We start from the raw sequence: 19,486 nt of genomic DNA on the forward strand, positions 1-19,486 counted from the left end.
CTGAAAATTCCACAACCCTGAGTGCCATAGCTAGGCCAACCTAACCCCCAATGTAGACACAACTAGGTCAATGGAAGAATGCTTCCATCAGCCTAGCTACTGTCTCTCTGAGGGAGATCCTGTTACTATAGTGATAGCCTACAGTGAGGGAAGGGGGTTTTCTGTCTATGATGAAGTAACACTTTGCCAAAACTTTGCTGGCATTAATGTGGTTTTGCCAATTCTTCTTTTTTACATAGAATTATTGAGATACTTAAAATGATGTTATTGCTGACAGAACAAAGGGGTAACATGTTGTGCTTGAAGTTTTGAGGTGGTAATACACAAGCCTGTAATGACTAGAAGCCTTTTTTACTGAGAAAACTCAGGGGCAGGATGACATGAAAGAAAATAACACACAAATTATCTAAAGAACAACAAAAATTGTGTAAATTGAAGCTTACATATGCGTAATGTATAGGTTACCTAAAACCCAAAGGCTTGATGTGCTAAAAGCTGATTGGAGAAAAGTTAAGTAACACAGAATGTGGAAATGTATAAAAATCCAAGTGCATGAGGTCCAAATAGGGGAAAACTGGACCAGAAACTGAAGGAAAGGGACTGAAGGATCAATCAGAAGAAGTGACAACCATCATGAAGTATAGGAGAACTTCCCAGTGCTCCAGCATGTGGGATAACTTCAGCCCTCTACCTATTCCATCTTGTGTGTTGTTAATGTCTGACATAAATACGGTCAAATACTGTGAGTGACAAAATTGTCTGAAATTGTATAAATGGCAAAAATTGTTTAAGCCAACATTGGGTGGACATGTGACCCAGCTTCCTACTTTACAACCCAACCCTGCACTCAACAGACTTTAAGCCTACTCCATTTCTCTTATCCCACACCAAATAGACTTTTTCCATGGGTCTAAACCTTACCCTTCATTCCTAGGTTCATGACCTTGTTGATGCAGGATTGAAATCAATAACGTTCCTGCACTAACAAGTAATTTATTAGCTTGGTGAAACCTTGTTATGGGTCGAGTGAAAACCTCATTGAGATTGACTGGTGTGAATACATCTGTCCGTTAATATAACTGTAAGATATATTAATAAGTCCCCACCTAAGACAAAAGGGTTGTGTGAAGTCTCCTACTAGTGTTTGGGCAGCAGGGTTTTTCACTGGGTATTGATTGATTTAGAAAAGGGTGTGTCTGTGAAGGAGAGAAAAAGCGCAAAACAGAACTAGAGAGGGACAAACCACTGGAAGAAATCCAAGTGGAAATCTGTAAATGTGGAGTAGCCCTGGAAGAAGCTAGAAACTGCTTTTGTGTCTGGTGTTGGCTAAAGAGGTTTGGTAAGTGTAAGCCAAGACACTATCCCATTTTTGGTTCTTATTGTATTCAGAGAAGCAGAAATTTGTTAATTCCTTGTAAATAAACAAGATTGCATAAAAAAAGATTCATCAACGTCCTCTAGACCCCAAACTTTAACTATCTGCTTGGATCAAAAAAGGCTAACAATACCTTCATCTCCTCCCTCTTCAGATCTCAAACAATTTGCTGCTTCTTGTGGTTCCTCCTTCTTCCTCAACTCTCTTAATAAAAAGCCTCCACTCAGATCATGTCTTTCATTAATCTTGCCAGAGTAAACAAAAAACTTGATTTATAAAGTCCTGACTTCCCAGCATCCTTTGCTGTCAGTCTGTATTTTGAGCTGAAATCAGAAACCAGCTATGCTGGTCCTGTAAACATCCATTAAGAGTGTTCCCTGCTACAGATACTCAAATCTGCTCTGAGAGCAGGCAATGTATATGTGGGCCACTGCTAAATTTAAAAAAGAGGGCCTACAGTCTCAGGAGTGTCCCTATCTGTTAACCAGCTTGTTCATGCATTAATCAACCACTGAACAGGACTTCTCAGGTAAAAGCACAATATCACATTTTCTACAGAGTTTAATGAATAACCAATGCAGAGGTGAAAAACTGAGATAATGCTGTTGAGACTCTAGCACATTATCCAAAAACCACACTGCAGAAATTTGTTTGGAACCCAGTTAAGGGAACCCCCAGGACAAAATAAGAAATACTGGAGCCAAAATAAGGAGCAACTGTGAATCTTTGCATCCTGCAAGAAGAAGTTTGCTGTTTTGCAGCTTTCCACTGCCCAATGAGAGCAGACAAAAGCAGTTTTTATCAGTTTGCTGCAATACGGCAAACAGACCTCCAGCTGTCTGTAAAGAGAACTCCAATGGGAATGAGTGTGACTCTTACTTTTAAAATTGCAAATATTTGTAAAACTAAGTAGCCTTAGAAGCAGAATCAGTAAATGACAAGGACAAAAGAAAACAGTTATTTGTTACCAGCATAGAATATAGTAAAACCAAATACAATTAAAAGTAATCTCTCTCTCTGGTGAGTTTTAGATGTGATATTGAGAAGGGCACTCTACTGCATATTTTAATGTATTGTCTTGTGTTAATGTGTACCATGGCCGCCTACTGGATATAATCAGAATTGCTTGACTGTTGTAAAATCAATAATGTTATCAGGAAATAGTGTTATTCCTTTTGCTCAAGTAGTAGGATCCAGATCTTTTGGGAGAGATGGATATCAGGCCTAGATCCCTAGATATGTTTGAGGTGACATCCTGTGTTCTGGGGAAAATACTGAAATCAAGTATAGTAAGTATACTTTCTATATTAAAAATGAAGTGGAAAGGTTTATCAGTCAGATTAGGAGATGAACAGTCAAATACCTGGGTCCTAATCTCATCTCCACCACTTGGGGCAAATCCCATTCTGTGTGAATGAAATCCTAGTCCAACTGAAGTCAAGGAGAGTTTTTTCCATTGACTTCAACAGGGTCAGGATTTCACCCTATATCTCATATGTTCCACTTTTAATATGGTGATATCAATTATTTACCTACTTCACCAGAGAATTAGTTAAGTTTGTACAATAGTTTAAAGACACAAAGATCTACTAAAATACTTTTAATTATTACTATATTATCACACAGAATTTAAAATATATGTGATTTTGAGGGTTACTGCAGTAGCAGATTTAGCCATCCAAAGTGCAGCTATCTTTATTAAAAAAGTTTTCTAAAATGTAACATTTAGAACGTTTATTCTTCTAAGTTAACAGAATTCTAGTACATCAATAAAAAGTCAGAATTATAGTACATCATCTTTGTTGACAAGGTGAACTAGATGGGTGAAACAAGTCTCTTCCATCTTCATCTTCTTTGTATCATAAATTTTGTCAGTAACTTTTTGTCTTTGCTCACTGAACTATCTGCCATAAGACACACCTCTTCCAATAAGGTTACCAAGAACTATTTAGCTATCAGAATGAAGCTGGTAAACTGAACAAAAAATGGTGAGATGGGATAATTCCCTTTATAATATGTATAGACTTTTTGTTTTCAACCTACAGTCTCTGGATACCTTTGCTACTCTGTAAAGGACCTGATCTGAAGCCCACTGAATTCAATGGAAAGTTCAACACTGACTTGATGGGCTTTGGTTCAGGCCCTGGAACAGCTTCACACTCATTTGTAGGGCTGTTTTAAAACTTTCTGTAGAATTTTTTTTTTATATATATATTTATTCTGCTTTCTATAATATCAATTTGGAAATGTCACTGTAGTGCCTCATGGGAATTGTGGTTTTGGTTATGCTCTCATTCTGCTCTACAGGCTAGGGTTCTCTAGACATACTACATCTTCTATGATGCACCAGGAATGTCCACGATGCACCAGTGACTTAGCAAGAAGAAAGACTGTGTTGCATCATGGGAGATGTAGTCAAGCCAGGGAGACTGGCCCACAAAGGAGAATGGGGGGCATGAGTTACCCAAAACTCAACTCCCATGAGTCTTCGCAATGGCATTTAAAAATCAAAATTTTTGGTTTGACAGATTTTGGCCATATCTCTTCCGTTTTCAATGTTTCACCAAATGTTAGAAATTTATGTGGAAAACTTTTGACAAAAATGACTTATTTTAATCAAAAGTTTCCTCCAAAATATAACCCTTCTTTTCCAGTCAGCTCACCTCAATAGCTGTTATGAGAATCAAGAGTATCTCAGTACCATGTTAATGGCTAACAGCCTCTCCTCAGGAGGTATACTGAAGGTTAAAAAGATACTTTCTGAAGCATTGGTTCACTAGGCACAAAGTTTAGTCTTGTATCCCTTTGATCCTTGTCCTGTACTTATATGGAAAGTCTGAAAATTCATAATATAGCTTGCAGGGATCTTGGATCAGAAATGTTGTAGCTGAAATGTACTGCAGAAAAATTTGTGGAATGGCATGGATTATAGTTTCCTGTTGCCTACAGCAAGGCAGAACATCTACTTATTTAAGTAGAATCTTTAAAAGGACACTGAAGCATTACAATAATGAGTGCAATATAAATATCTAGATATAGATTAGATAATTAAAATAGATGTAATAGATGAGTAGATGGTCATTTCTAACCCTGAGATGACCAGGAGACTACAACAGTGCTTGTTAGCACAAACGTAGTATACGGTCTGGCTTCTGAATGTTGCTAACAAGTAAAATTAGTCACTTCTGCTATAATGTGATATATCCAGGTGAAGGCAACAACCTTTCCAAATTTTCAGACAACTACTGATCATTTAGAAATTTGACAAAAAATGAAAGTACATTAATGCAAAGACAAGACAGAGAAGCTGTAGGAAAGCCACTTTTTGAAGGACAGGTAAATATATATAGAGAAAAGACAGTATGAAAGAAAAGAGTTGAAGAATTAAGAACAGTCAAAAATTAAATATAGGAGTGAAACTCTGCAGTATCATGAAACATGTCAAGGAAATGAGTGAATTATAAAAATATCAAAAGAGGTTCAAGACAATCAGGATTACCTGGAAAATATAGGTTTCAGAGTAGCAGCCGTGTTAGTCTGTATCCGCAAAAAGAACAGGAGTACTTGTGGCACCTAAGGCCTTGGCTACACTTACCAGTTAGTTCGACGGCTGGAAATCGAAGTTCTGGGTTCGACTTATCGCGTCTAGTCTGGACGCGATAAGTCGAACCCGGAAGTGCTTGCCGTCGACTGCGGTACTCCAGCTCGGCGAGAGGAGTACCGCGGAGTCGACGGGGGAGCCTGCCTGCCGCGTGTGGACCAAGGTAAGTTCGAACTAAGGTACTTCGACTTCAGCTACGTTATTCACGTAGCTGAAGTTGCGTACCTTAGTTCGAATTAGGGGGGGTAGTGTAGACCAAGCCTTAGAGACTAACAAATTTATTAGAGCATAAGCTTTCGTGGACTACAGCCCACTTCTTCTGGAAAATATAGATATGCACAAATAGATGTATAGAAAATTGTATCTCATTTAAGAGGAAGGAGAAATAAGATTATTTGTATCCCTGTCCAGACACCCACAAAACCACTACTTAGTGACTAGTGAATTTGGTATTGTAATTTAGATTACTGGAATATTTGTTATATCATGGATAAAAGGATAAGAAACAAATAAATTGCTATTGGCAATAACCCAGGTGTCTATGGCTATAATTGAATCCCTCTGCTAATAAAGTTGTGTTCCATGCCATATTTGTCCAATACTTTGTCCGGTACATTTTTGACCAACTTTTGTGGAGTGTCTTTCAACTCTTTTCCTTTGGAATACTGTTTTATAGTTTAAAAGAGGAATACTTTTTTGTGATCTTCAGCCTAAATTTTTCAGTTCTGAAATTCATTTTATTACTCTTAGTTATACCCTTATGGACAATACTAAACATTTTCTCCCTCTTCACTGATAATACTCCTCAAATATTTGTAAATAGTTATAATGTTATACTGGAGCATGGGTAAAATCTCATTGAAGCTGATGGATGTAATAGCTGCCCTCCATTCAAGATAAATATAAGAAGCAGTTAAGCTACTTTTTGCTATAAGATCTCTAAAACAATAGGAGCCATTACCCAAACACAGGCCACATGCAAGGCCAGGCATCAGTGGAGCTATGTTGGTGGAGGGTGGAACGCAAATGCAGGGGGCTGAGTATTGTTTGGTGGAGGGGTGTGTATGTCTGTAAGCCGAAGCATCCAGAGAACAGGCAGACAGAATCATCCAGAGAGCCACAAAGACAGCAAGAGAAGCACTTGGAGTGTGACCGGAGAGAGCCTTGCACAGAGTGCTGTCTGGAAAGAGGTTTGGAACTGTGAGCAAAGAAACTCTCTTGTTTGATTCTTTCTGTGTTCAGGAAAATAGGACTTGATGGATGTTCTTTGTAAATAAATAGGACTGCATGAAAGAAATACCTGACTCCATCATCAATTTCTCTTACTAACCCACAAGTTCTTGGATACTGGCTTACTACTCAGGTCCAAAGGTACAAATATCACTGAATCAAGTTATACAGACATAGTTCTTTCAATATTGTTGCATAATTTTAATCTCTCCAGCCTCTTAATCATCATTGTTGTCTAATTCTGTCCAGTTTACTATTTGTTAACCTCTAGGCACATCTGCAGCACAGTATGCTATCTATGGTCACGCTTCATGTACCGCATGCATGTAATAACACAAGAGGATTCCAGGCTTGTGCAACTAAACTGGCTCTTCAGTAAGAGCTATTTGCAGGTATGATGCAACTGCAGCTAGCATTCTAGCCAAGTGCATTCAGACTGGCTTCCTGGTATCTCCTCCAACTTCCTTCCTGAAATGTGTGCTCCTCCCTCCAAATTCCATGCAGGATGCTACCAGACCAATGCTGTACACAGAGGGACTACCAGCTCCCTGGTCTGTGATATAGTGACTCTGCATATGCAGTACAAAATCACCTTGGCCTTTCTCACCACAACATGGCACTAATGAACTCATTTGCACAATCATCCTTACATTTTTTTCAGCATTCCTTTCTAGCTACAGTTGATGACATAAAAAGACACTTACTGTGATGCAGTATTTGCACTTTACCACAATTTCCTATTAAGAAGTTTACTGTATTGAGATGCAGTATCAGACCTTACAACGGTAAATCACAAGGAAGAATATTGACTTTTTAAGCATAAGTGCAGCAAACATCTCTTTCCCTGTAAACATTTTTCCAGATTGAATCTCATGTGGGGTCTGATCTAACTCTCATTGAAGTTCAGTGGAGTCCTTCCATTGATTAGGCCCTTTGTTATTTCCTTTATTTCCTATCTTATATTTTTTCCTTTTGGTCGCTCCTTTTGTATAACTTCTTGGCTCTCACTCATGATTGAAACACCTCTCCATTTAGTAACATCTTCAAGTGTAAGTCTAGATACTACACATCTTACTCAACCTGAGTACTATTTACACAGACATTTCTTCTGGATATAACTGGTTATTCTCAGGAATTACTGCTACTCAGAATGAGCTAAGGTTGCAGATTTGGGTCCTTAATAAACATGCATTCACCTTCCAATCACTGACAATGTTGAATACAACTGTGCTTCACACAAATCAATGTGGCTCTGTACTGGAGCCTCCCCTCAACTTCATACATTCCCATTTATCATTTAGGATAGTTCTTTCAGGTACGTTTCCCCTAGGTATGAGTGTTCCTATCTAAGACGATTTGAATTCATTTTTCAAGAATTCATAAGACACTATCAAATCTTTTACTAAAATACTTGCATGTTCCATCTACCATGTTCCTTTATCCACTGATTTGGCAACCCTGCAGGGTCCTAGAGCCTGGTCTTCAGCCTGAGTCCAGAAGTCTACACGCCAATGAAACAGCCCCACAGCCTAAGCCCGGTGAGCCCAAGTCTGCTGACATCGGTCAGCTGTGGATTTTTCTCTGCTGTGTAGGCATACCCAAAGGGGCCAAATTTGGACTTACTATAAGATGTCTCCTTTGTTCAGAGCTGGATAGGTAGAAGTAGAGTTTTTTTTGGGAATGATGTGTTCTTTAAAAACATTTCCTGGTTCCATTATCCTCCAGATGTTTATAGATCTTTATAACTTCTATTCTACTGAAAATTAGATTTACCTTACAGTTGCCAGGGTCAATCGTTTTCTCTTTTAAAGACTGATACCAAATTTACATTTTCAATTCCTTTGGTCCTTGCACTTTTCTCTGCGTCTTTTAAAAAATAATTGTCATTGTTGGAATGAATTCATTAGCCAATTTCCTTTGCACTTGGAGATGCAGATCACTCAGACTCCTGAGTTTTGTTTTGAATTAATCCAAATAATTTCTTTTACTTTTTTTACTTTGCAGTTCTACTTGCAAATGTCTTCATTGTCTTCTGATTGTTCTACCTCTTTATTAGTCTACTAAAGGACATAGTCAGTGGAAGTCCCAACATTTGTAGTTGTTAATCCTGCATTGTCATTAGAAAACATAATCCCAACTACACATACAAAATGGTGGGGTCTAAATTAATTGTTACCACTCAAAACAGAGATAGTGGAGTCAATGTGGGTAGTTCTCTGAAAACAGCTGCTCAATGTGCAGCGGCAGTCAAAAAAGCTAACAAAATGTTAGGAACCATTAGGAAAGGGATAAATAATGACATAAAATATCATAGTGTCCTTATATAAATCCGTGGTATGCTCACATCTTAAATACTGTGTGCAGTTCTGGTTGTCCCATGTCAAAAAAGATATACTGGGGTACGGAACAGCTTCCATATGAGGAGAGATCAAAAAGACTGGAGCTATTCATCTTAGAAAAGAGATGACTAAGTGGAGATATGATAGAGGTGTATAAAATCATGAATGGTGTGGAGAAAGTTAATGGAGAAGTATTATTTACTCTTCATATAACACAAAAAATAGGAGTTACTCAATGAAATAAATAAGCAGCAGGTTTAAAATAAAGAAAGGGAACTACTTTGTCACAAAGTGCAGTCAACCTGTGGAACTCATTGTGAGGGAAAGTCATGAAAGCCAAAACTATAACTGGGTTCAAAAAAGAATTAGATAAGTTCATGGAGGCTAATAAGCTATTAGCCAAGATGATCAGGGATGCAAATCTCCAACTGCCAGAAGCTGGGACTGGGCAATAGTGGACGGATCTCTCAATTAATGCCCTGTTCTGTTTATTTCCTCTGAAGCATCCAGCCACTGTTGGAAGACAGGATACTGGGCAAGATGGACCATTGGCCTTACTGGGTCAGACCATTCATGTGTTCTTATGTTCAACTTCTCTTTTGGTACTCAGTAGCTATTGGTAGTTCAATTTTAAATGCCACTTTTGACACAATCTGGGTGAGAGGTTACATTTAAGCACTTTCAAAGTAAAATGTCTTTTACTCTTGAAAACTATAGTTTTGGGGTTCAATTTTCAGGTACAGAGCTCTATCTGCCTCACAAGATAGCACAGTCTTTGACAATAGACAGTTCCTGATGCTTCAGAACAATTTTCAAAAAAAGGCATCATGCACAATTATGTAATAACCTTCCCCTATGGGAAGATTTTTCTTAATCCCCATCTGTCAGTGGTTGAGTTATGAGTGATGTCCGGAAGCATGAGGGTTTATAGCCCTTCTAATAGAAGTTTTTTTTAATGTCATGGTGTCTAATGTAACTTTCCCTTTAGCAATACAAATGTCTCTTCCCTTTTTGAATCCTACTAAACTCTTGGGCTTAGTGATATCAAGTGGCAATAAGTTCCACAGTTTAGTAGGGATATACAACCGACCACCTAACCAGGATGGTGACAGTGACTGTAAAATGCTCAGGAGATTAGAGAGGCTATACAAATAAAAAACTCAATAATAATGGGGGATTTCAATTATCCCCATATTGACTGGGTACAGTCACCTCAGGATGGGATGCAGAGATAAAGTTTTTTGACACCTTAAATGACTGCTTCTTGGAGCAGCTAGTCCTGGAACCCGCAAGAGGAGAGGCAATTCTCGATTTAGTCCTAAATAGAGCACAGGATCTGGTCGAAGAGGTGAATATAGCTGGACTTCTTGGTAACAGTGACCATAATATAATTAAATTTAGCATCCCAGTGGCAGGGAAAACACCACAGCAGCCCAACACAGTAGCATTTAATTTCAGAAAGGGGGACTACACAAAAATGAGGAAGTTAATTAAACAGAAATTAAAAGATATAGTGCCAAAAGTGAAATCCCTGCAAGTTGCATGGAAACTTTTTAAAGATGCCATAATAGAGACTCATCTTAAATGTACACCCCAAATTAAAAAACGTAGTAAGAGAACCAAAAAAATGCCACCGTGGCTAAAACAACAAAGTAAGAGAAGCAGTGAGAGACAAAAAGGCATCCTTTAAAAAGTGGAAGTTAAATCCTATTGAGGAAAATAGAAAAGAGCATAAACTCTGGCAAATGAAGTGCAAAAATATAATTAGGAAGGCCAAAAAAGAATTTGAAGAACAGCTAGCCAAAGACTCAAAAAGTAATAGCAAAAAAAATGTTAAGTGCATCAGCAGCAAGAAGCCTGCTAAACAACCAGTGGGTCCATCGAGATGCTAAAGGAGCAGTCAAGGACGAAAAGGCCATTGCAGAGAAACTAAATGAATTCTTTGCATTGGTCTTCATGGCTGTGGATGTGAGGGAAATTCCCAAACCTGAGCCATTCTTTTTAGGTGACAAATCTGCGGAACTGTCCAAGATTGAGGTGTCATTAGAGGAGGTTTTGGAACAAATTGATAAAATAAAAAGTAATAAGTCACCAGGACCAGATGGTATTCACTCAAGAGTCCTGAAAGAACTCATATGTGAAATTGGAGAACTACCAACTGTACCAAATGACTGGAGGATAGCTAATGTGATGCCAATTTTTAAAAAGGGCTCCAGAGGTCATCCCGGCAATTACAGGCCAGTAAGCCTGACTTCAGTACCGGGAAAACTGGTTGAAACTATAGTAAAGAACAAAACTGTCAGACACATAGATTAACATGATTTGTTGGGGAAGAGACAACATGGGTTTTGTAAAAGGAAATCATGCCTTACCCATCTACTAGAACTCTTTGAGGGGGTCAACAAGCATATGAACAAGGGGGACCCAGTGGATATAGTGTACTTAGATTTTCAAAAGCTTTTGACAGGGTCCCTCACCAAAGGCTCTTAAGCAAAGTAAGCTGTCATGGGATAAGAGGGAAGGTCCCCTCCTGGATTGGTAACTGGTTAAAAGATAGGAAACAAAAGGTAGAAATAAATGGTCAATTTTCAGAATGGAGAGAGGTAAATAGTGTTGTCCCCCAGGGTCCGTACTAGGACCAGTCCTATTTAACATATTCATAAATGATCTGGAAAAATGGGTAAACAGTGAGGTGGCAAAATTTGCAATTGATACAAAACTACTCAAGATAGTTAAGTCCCAAGCAGTCTGCGAAGAGCTAAAATGTATCTCACAAAACTGGGCGACTGGGCAACAAAATGGCAGATAAAATTCAGTGTTGATAAATGCAGAGTAATGCACATTGGAAAACATAATCCCAACTATACATATAAAATGATGGGGTCTAAATGAGCTGTTACCACTCAAGAAAGAAATCTTGAAGTCATTTTGGATAGTTCTCTGAAAACATCCACTCAATGTGCACTGGCAGTCAAAAAAACGAACAGCATGTTGGGAATCATTAAGACGGATAGATAATAAGACATAAAATATCATATTGTCTCTATATAAATCCATCGTACACACACATCTGGAATACTGTGTGGAGATGCGGTCACCCCATTTCAAAAAAGATATTTGGGAATTGGAAAAGGTTCAGAAAAGGGCAACAAAATGATTAGGAGCATGGAATGGTTTCCATATGTGGAGAGATTAATAAGACTGGTACCTTTCACCTTGGAAAAGAGATGATTAAGAGGAGATATGAAAGAGGTCTATAAGAGTATGACTGGTGTGGAGAAAGTAAATAAGGAAGTGTTATTTACTCCTTCATATAACATAAGAACTAGGGGTCACCAAATGAAATTAATAGGCAGCAGGTTTAAAACAAACAAAAAGAAAGTATTTTTTCACACAACGCACAGTCAACCTGTGGAACTCCTTGCCAGAGTATGTTGTAAAGACCAAGAGTATAACAGGGTTCTAAAAGGAACTAGGTAAGTTCATTGAGAATAGGTCCATCAATTGCTATAGCCAGGATGGGCAGGGATTGTGTCCCTAGCCTCTGTTTGCCAGAAGCTGGGAATGGGCGAGAGGGGATGGATCTCTCGATGATTACCTGTTCTGTTCATTCCCTCTGGGGCACCTGGCACTGGCCACTGTCAGAAGACAGGATACTTGGTTAGATGGACCTTTGGTCTGACCCAGTGTGGCCATTCTTATGTTGTTATGTCTTTTCCATCTGACTTTTATGATCAGGAAGAGAAGAAGATCTCTTAATATGTGTGGAGGTTTTAATCAATGATGATTTTCAAATGAGCTTGTGAACTATATTTGTAAACATTAATTTCACCAAGAATGATAGGATTTACCATTAAGGAAAAGTTCTAGAGAAATTAACCAGGATAAAACCAATAGGATTGTATAAAAATCTAAAACCTTATAGTATTTATTAAAGAATAATATCATTTCTTTGTAACCATCTGTGACGCGGCACACTTGCTCCACACCGGACAGGAAGGGGTTAACGCCACATTGTGGGCTGAGGAGGCCAGCTCAGTCTGGAGGAGACACCACTGGGGAAGGATGTATGCTAGGAGCGCCTGTTGAGGATGACCTCCAGCCTGTGCCAGAGGAAAGCGGAGACATAGACCACAGCCTTAGACCCCAGCAGCCCACGGAGACCCAGGGAGCGGCCAGTGCTGAGGAACTAAGAGATCCCAACTCCTCCTGGACTACAACACCCGAGACTACAGTAGGAAGTGACCCAGGGGCAGTGTCAGAGTGGTATCTTCCACCGAGGTAAGCTCGGTGTGTTTCAGTGGGACTCCCTGCTGAGCTGGTAGCTGGTTTTACCACTGCTACTAGGGCCCTGGATCAGGGCCCGGTGGAGTCAGGTGGGCCTGTGACCCCCTATTGGGGCTGCTGACCCTCATAGACTCTGGCCATGGGCCACACTGCCCTGACAGTTGGGGCAAGTTTCCTGAACTCTGGCCACCAGGCCATACTACCCTGAACAAATGAGCATTTTCCATAGACCCTGGCCATTGGACCACATTGCCCTGCCAGTAGGGGCAAGTTTCAAATCTTGACTCTGGCTTCTAGGCTGTACTACCCTGAATGAGTGGGGCATTTTTTGTTCATTCTGGCCATTGAGCCACTCTACCCCATAGCTAAGCCCAAATGTGTGGACTTGAGTGGAGGGAGATAAGCACATAAAGCTCGTGCACCATCTCCTATTCCCCGAGAACGGCAGATGCACTTGCCCTGTACCGGACACCTTAACTGTGTCACACTATCCTACAGAATTCTATCATTCAGAATACAATTCTCTATTGAATTTAATAGGATAGTTCAATAAACCTATAGGATTTCTCCATAGATAAATAATTTCCTTTTAATTCTGATTGAGAACAAAAACAAATTTTGAGATGTCAGTTTTATTTGAGGAATGGAAATCCTGAGTTTCAACCATTTCTGCTGGCCAAGAATTTTCTTCACTCTCTATTGGACCCCAGCCTACAGGAACAGCCAACTGTGAGTTCAGGGCACAAACCAGCAGAATACAATGCTTCTTTCACTCTATGGCAACTCTGGGCAGCAGAAACTAGTTCATTTTCTCATCATTCTGTGATGCAGTTTATAGTCTGATAATTGCTTTCAAAGAGTGCCATTGACACAGATAAAGAAATCACTGATGCTAAAAGCTTAGCGGATTCAAAAACGATTGGATATTTATATAGATAATAAAATTATCCAGAGTTACACCAGCATATTTAAAATATAACCTAGCCAACCTCAAACTATTAGGAGCTAACAAGAAACTTTCCCTGGAGCTTGGTCTTCCCATAACTGCTTATTGCCTATTACCACCTGTCTTTGAAACAGCTGATACTGGATTTCAGTAAATAGAATAATGGACTGCATGGACCACTGGCTTGACCCAGTAGCTTAAAGCCAAAGGCCTGGGTAGGCAAAGTTATCACTGTATGATAAAGTACTTGGGTTGATCAGCAACTGCTCTAAAAAATACCCTATGTCTGGTATTGAGCATTACAAGAAATAGGAGTTAGACTTCATAAGAAGGCATTGAACAAAATCAGGATTTTGTTTTTTGTAATACCTCATTATAATCAGAGATCCTTCAAAGAGTTTGACAGTAACATCTTGCATTCAAAGAACTCTAAGTACTTTACAACTATTAAGTCCTTCAGTTTAATTATTGCTTGTAAACTGCCTGTATTCTTGGATTTAAAAATGATACAGAAGAAAAAGAGAAACAAATGAAAGGAGAAACTTCAATAAGAATATAACCAGGAAGAAAGTAGCACTCATTGAATAATATCCATCAAACAATTTATTCAACCAAATGCACAATTTTTATAAATGAATTATTCAATTATTTCTATTTTGCTCAGTGGTTTGAGCATTGGCCTGCTAAACCCAGGGTTGTGAGTTCAAGCTTGAGGAGGCCATTTAGGGATCCGGGGCAAAAATCTGTCAGGGACAGTACTTGGTCCTGCTGTGAAGGCAGGGGACCGGACTCAATGACCTTTCAAGGTCCCTTCCAGTTCTATGAAATCAGTATATCTCCATATAACAGAGATACAAAGCTCCCCCTAAGGATATCATTTTTTTCACAATGGTAAAATCCCCAAATTCTCCGATTTCAGCAGCAGTTCTATTAAGTGAACACTGTCACTTTCGCCCATCAAACACAGTTAGGTCCTGCTGGACATAGTTAATAGGGAATGATTTTGCAAGGATCTTTAACCATGGGTGACTCTGAGGGTATGGCCTGGATTCAAAGGGAGGGTGAATAAAGACTACACAGGCAGCATTCATGCATACATACTCTAAAACTCTCTCTGAATTACCTACTCTAGCTGTATCTGGGATGGACTGTTTTCATTAAATTATTTATATGGAAGGATCCCTAATGCTTAGTGGCACTGAAACCCTGCAGATGAGTGAATAATAAATAAAAGCATTGGTTCTTTTGTTAGTTGCTGGTAGCCTTATTTTATTTTTATGGTGGGTGGCTAAAAAAATAGGAGAGTAGGACAGGAGGACATCATTATGATGGGTAAATCTCTAAAGGTTCACAGCTTCGGGTAAGCATCCATTAGTTTGCATCCTCTCCCAATTAAAATCTCAACCTCTGGTGTCTACTAAATTTGGCTGAAAATTTAATGAGACCAGGCTGTCTCTCAAGATTTCTGTATAGTATTTCCTGCTTCCAGTCAGCCTGGAAATGTACAGAGGAGAGGATTGCAAAAACAAGGGAAAGAAGGGGAATGGAGGAAAAATGAATAAACTAGTTCGTGAAAATAGGGGGGAACTGAAAGAAACTAACCAGTACCAAAGCCCCCCACAATACAGTCATTCCTGAAATTCTAGTCTCTCCTCTGGCTTTAGGTGTTGCTGCTGCACTTTCCTTTCTTTCTTTCACTTTCCTGTCTCTTTTCTTTTGCCCTCCAAGCACACAGTAATGCATGTTTTATCTGAACTTTCTTTGTAAATAAAGGCCAATATTTTCATTCAGATGCCTACAGCCAGGCACATAAATCTATATTAGGTATCTAAAAAAAGCCTGCATTTTAAATGAGCCAAGCACTGAAGTCAATAGCAGTTGTGGGTGATCAGCCCCTCTGAAAATCAGGCCACTTATTTAGGTGCGTAATGTTAGGCTCCTATATTTGAAAATTTTGGCCACAGGGCCTGAGTCTAACCTTCATTATACAGTGCAATTTCTGAAGAACTGAAACTGATTTGCTGATGCACGGGAGCTTTAACATTCAATTATTGGAGCTTTCATGGTATGATACAGTTTGAGACCGAGGTCAGCGTAACATGCAGCTGGGGATAGCTCTGGGCCACTGGGTTACTTATTTGCCTCAGCAAGAAAGCGTTTGCTGGTGATTAGACTGTGTGTCAGCTCCCTGCCACATCAGTTGGTCTCCTTCACCAGCAACCTCCAAGTCAGAACATCAGAGTATATTAATGTAAGTGGGGTAAATACACCCTTCCCTTCAAACACAACAATGAACTGGTTTATAGTAAAAGTAAAACAAGTTTATTAACAAAGAGTATGGATTAAATGATACCAAGTAAAAAAGAAAAAAGTACAGATGATTACAAGTAAATAAAAGTGAAAACAGACATTTAAGTCTACAGCTTAATCTATCGTGATACAGTCTTATGTTCAAGATGGCTTCCCCCAGGCCCAGTCTCCTTTCCAGCTTTTTACTGGACTGCCTGGCCAGAACCCATCATAGAGATAAAAATGTTTGCTTTCATTGTCTTATGGATGAAGGATCAAGATGAAGTCTCTCTCTGATCCTTATATCCCCAAAGGGATGTCTTTGTCTTGCAAGTGACGCCGGCCTCCTGGGGACTCAGTCTCTCTGGGTGCAGGAGCCATGTTAATTTTCTGTCTCTTAAGTTCAGGAACAGGATATTCCCCACTGGTTTAGCTTGATGGCTTTGTTTGCTGCTACTATATAATTTGAGATAAGCCCATGTTTCTTTGTCTAGGACAGAGCTGTTTACTAACTTTACCTAGGCTAGGCTGGCTTATTTTAAACATTCTAGTAACATCATAAAGAGGTAATTCAAGAATTCACGTATAACATTAACAGGTGCATTTTACAACTATATTAATAACCAAGTTTCATATGACATCTCACAAGGCATATTTTCTACCAATATCTTTGCAGTAGCGCATAGGGTGTGAATACAGGGGTTCCAAAGGGCATAGTAAGAATATAACACATTTCACAGATATTCTATTGGTTTTTGACTATTCTCTGCTACAAAACTCCTTGGAATTTTGTGGTTATCTCATATGTTCGCTGTTTGCTGTAAAAAATTGCAAAATCAATAAATACTAGCTTCACAAAGAAACTGAGGTCTGGTGGTGCTCAGCATCTAGATACCTAGAGAATCACTGGGATTGACAAAGCCTGGGTTAGGCACCTAGGCTCCCTATATAATGAATAGGAGAGAGAGGTGCCTCAGAGTGGGATTCACAAAAGCCAGCACAATAGGTGGCCCCTTGCTTAAGCACCAATGGGAGATGCCAAGCTGAGGGGGGAGGAGCGGTGTTTGTGACATACCAGGATACAATCCAGACTAATGAGTAGCTGTCACTCCTACCCTGTTACCTGAGGTGCCCTTTAAAATGCCTTGCTGCTGTATCTTCCAACTGGACTGCTCACAGCCTCCAGCATGTAAATCACTCCCCACTGTCTGTGTGCTGCAGCCAGCCAGCCACTCCTAGGCTCTTACCAGCCTTGGTTATGCTGCAGGGTGATCCACCCATGTTGTATCATCTCCCAGAAATGTACATCCTGTACTGCCCAGCCCTCTCCTAGACAGTACAAATATGTTATGTCCATTATTCCTTTAAGGGACTAATATGCACACAACCTGTTACCCCAAATGGAGTTACCCAGATGCTTCAACTTGAACACACTGGATTAGATAAAACAATAAAAGTTTCAGAGAGTCCTGTGGCACCTTTAAGACTAACAGATGTATTGGAGCATAAACTTTCGTGGATGAATGCCCACTTCGTCAGACGCATGTAATGGAGACATCCAGAGGCAGGTATAAATATGCAGGCAAGAATCAGTCTGGAGATAATGAGGTTAGTTCAATCAGGGAGAGTGAAGTCCTCTGCTAGCAGTTGAGGTGTAAACACCAAGGGAGGAGAAACTGCTTTTGTAGTTGGCTAGCCATTCACAGTCTTTGTTTAATCCTGATCTGACGGTGTCAAATTTGCAAATGAACTGAAGCTCAGCTGTTTCTCTTTGGAGTCTGGTCCTGAAGTTTTTTTGCTGTAAGATGGCTACCTTTACATCTGCTATTGTGTGGCCAGGGAGGTTGAAGTGTTCTCCTACAGGTTTTTGTATATTGCCATTCCTGATATCTGACTTGTGTCCATTTATCCTTTTACGTAAAGAGATTTAAGTGAGTACAAGTAATAAGGCATAAAAGTCAGAAATGGTTACAAGAAAAATAAAGATAAAACACCTACTGGTGCCTAACATAACAAACTTCATTAGATTCAAAGCAGTTTTCTCACCCCATGCTTTCAGCAGTCTCACTGGCCAAACTCTTTAGGGCATAAACTCTCCCCCAGAGTCCAACGGATGCCTCCTTTATCTTTTCAGGTGGAGTGAATGAGATGGGCAGGGGGAAAGAGAGAGGAGGGGTGTTTGTCTCTCCTTTTTATAGTTTCAGTCCCCCTCTTGAAAAACATTTCCAGCTGAAACCCAGGAGTTAAAGAGTCTATGATGAAGGATATTCCCTGCTGGTTCTTTTCACCTGTTTGAATTTCCTTTGTCTTGATTAATCTGTTTACTGCTTAAATACAAACTAAGGTAAGCACACCTTCCTTTGCTTAGGACAAACCTGTTTGGGCAGGGCTGTGGGGTTTGGAACATGTGTTAAAACTATACAGGGGAACCTTATAGATTCACGTAATATGTTGACACACATTTTATCAGGACAATACTGACTAGCAAATTGAGATTTCAAATGATACCTTACAAGCCATATTTTGTACAATGATTATTACATAGTGGGTAGGGTGTGCATACTGGGATATATTCTGTCACAATGTTAAACCCCACCCCTTTCTTGACAGGAAACCAAGTCTGGGCTACAGGAAGGAGTCTCCCTCTACTTGGGATTCTCAGCTGCAACCTTCTCTTGGCTTTAAGTACCTAAGCTGTTTTTGTAAGAAACCAGAGGATGACCTCACTTTTAACCCAGTGGCTAGGGCACTCGTTTGGGATGTGGAAGATCCCCTGTTCAAGTCCCCTCCTCCACCTGCAGGGGAGAAGGGATTTGAACATGAATCTGCTACTTCTCAAGTGTTCACCCCAGTGACTGGGCTATTGGGATAGTCTGTCACGGGGCTCTCTCAATCTCTTGTGCTGAAGCTGTTTCACTCTGACTTCAACAATGAAAGAATCACTGGACCAGAGAGAGAGAGAGAGCAATAGCAATCATGTGAATGATTCTGTAGCCTAGTGGAGATCCAGGATCCAGTCCTACTCCAATGACCATTTTAATTATTTGTCCACCACGGAACAGCTTCAACAGGAGAGACTGAAGGCACCCCAAATGATAATATGCTATAACCCAGGCTAGAGCATGCCCCTGCAAGGTGGTAGATCTCATTTCAAATCCGTTCTGCCCCTCAGGTGTAGGGGAAACTTGAACTGGGGGTCTCCCACATCCCAGGTGAGTACCCTAAGCATTGGGCTGAAAGTTAGGAGGGAGGTTGTTGTCTGCCTCAACCCACCCGAACCCCCTCAATATTTTATATGAACTCACCCATATGGGCTCAGAGCCCTGGATTGGGACCCCACAGGCGAGTTAGGTGCTTATCTTCCCAGGTTCTTGCACTACTCTGGGGCTCAGGCATCCAGATGCCTGGTGTGGGGGCGC

This window comes from Malaclemys terrapin, chromosome 3, assembly GCF_027887155.1.
Source record: "Malaclemys terrapin pileata isolate rMalTer1 chromosome 3, rMalTer1.hap1, whole genome shotgun sequence".
Classification (NCBI taxonomy): domain Eukaryota; kingdom Metazoa; phylum Chordata; order Testudines; family Emydidae; genus Malaclemys; species Malaclemys terrapin.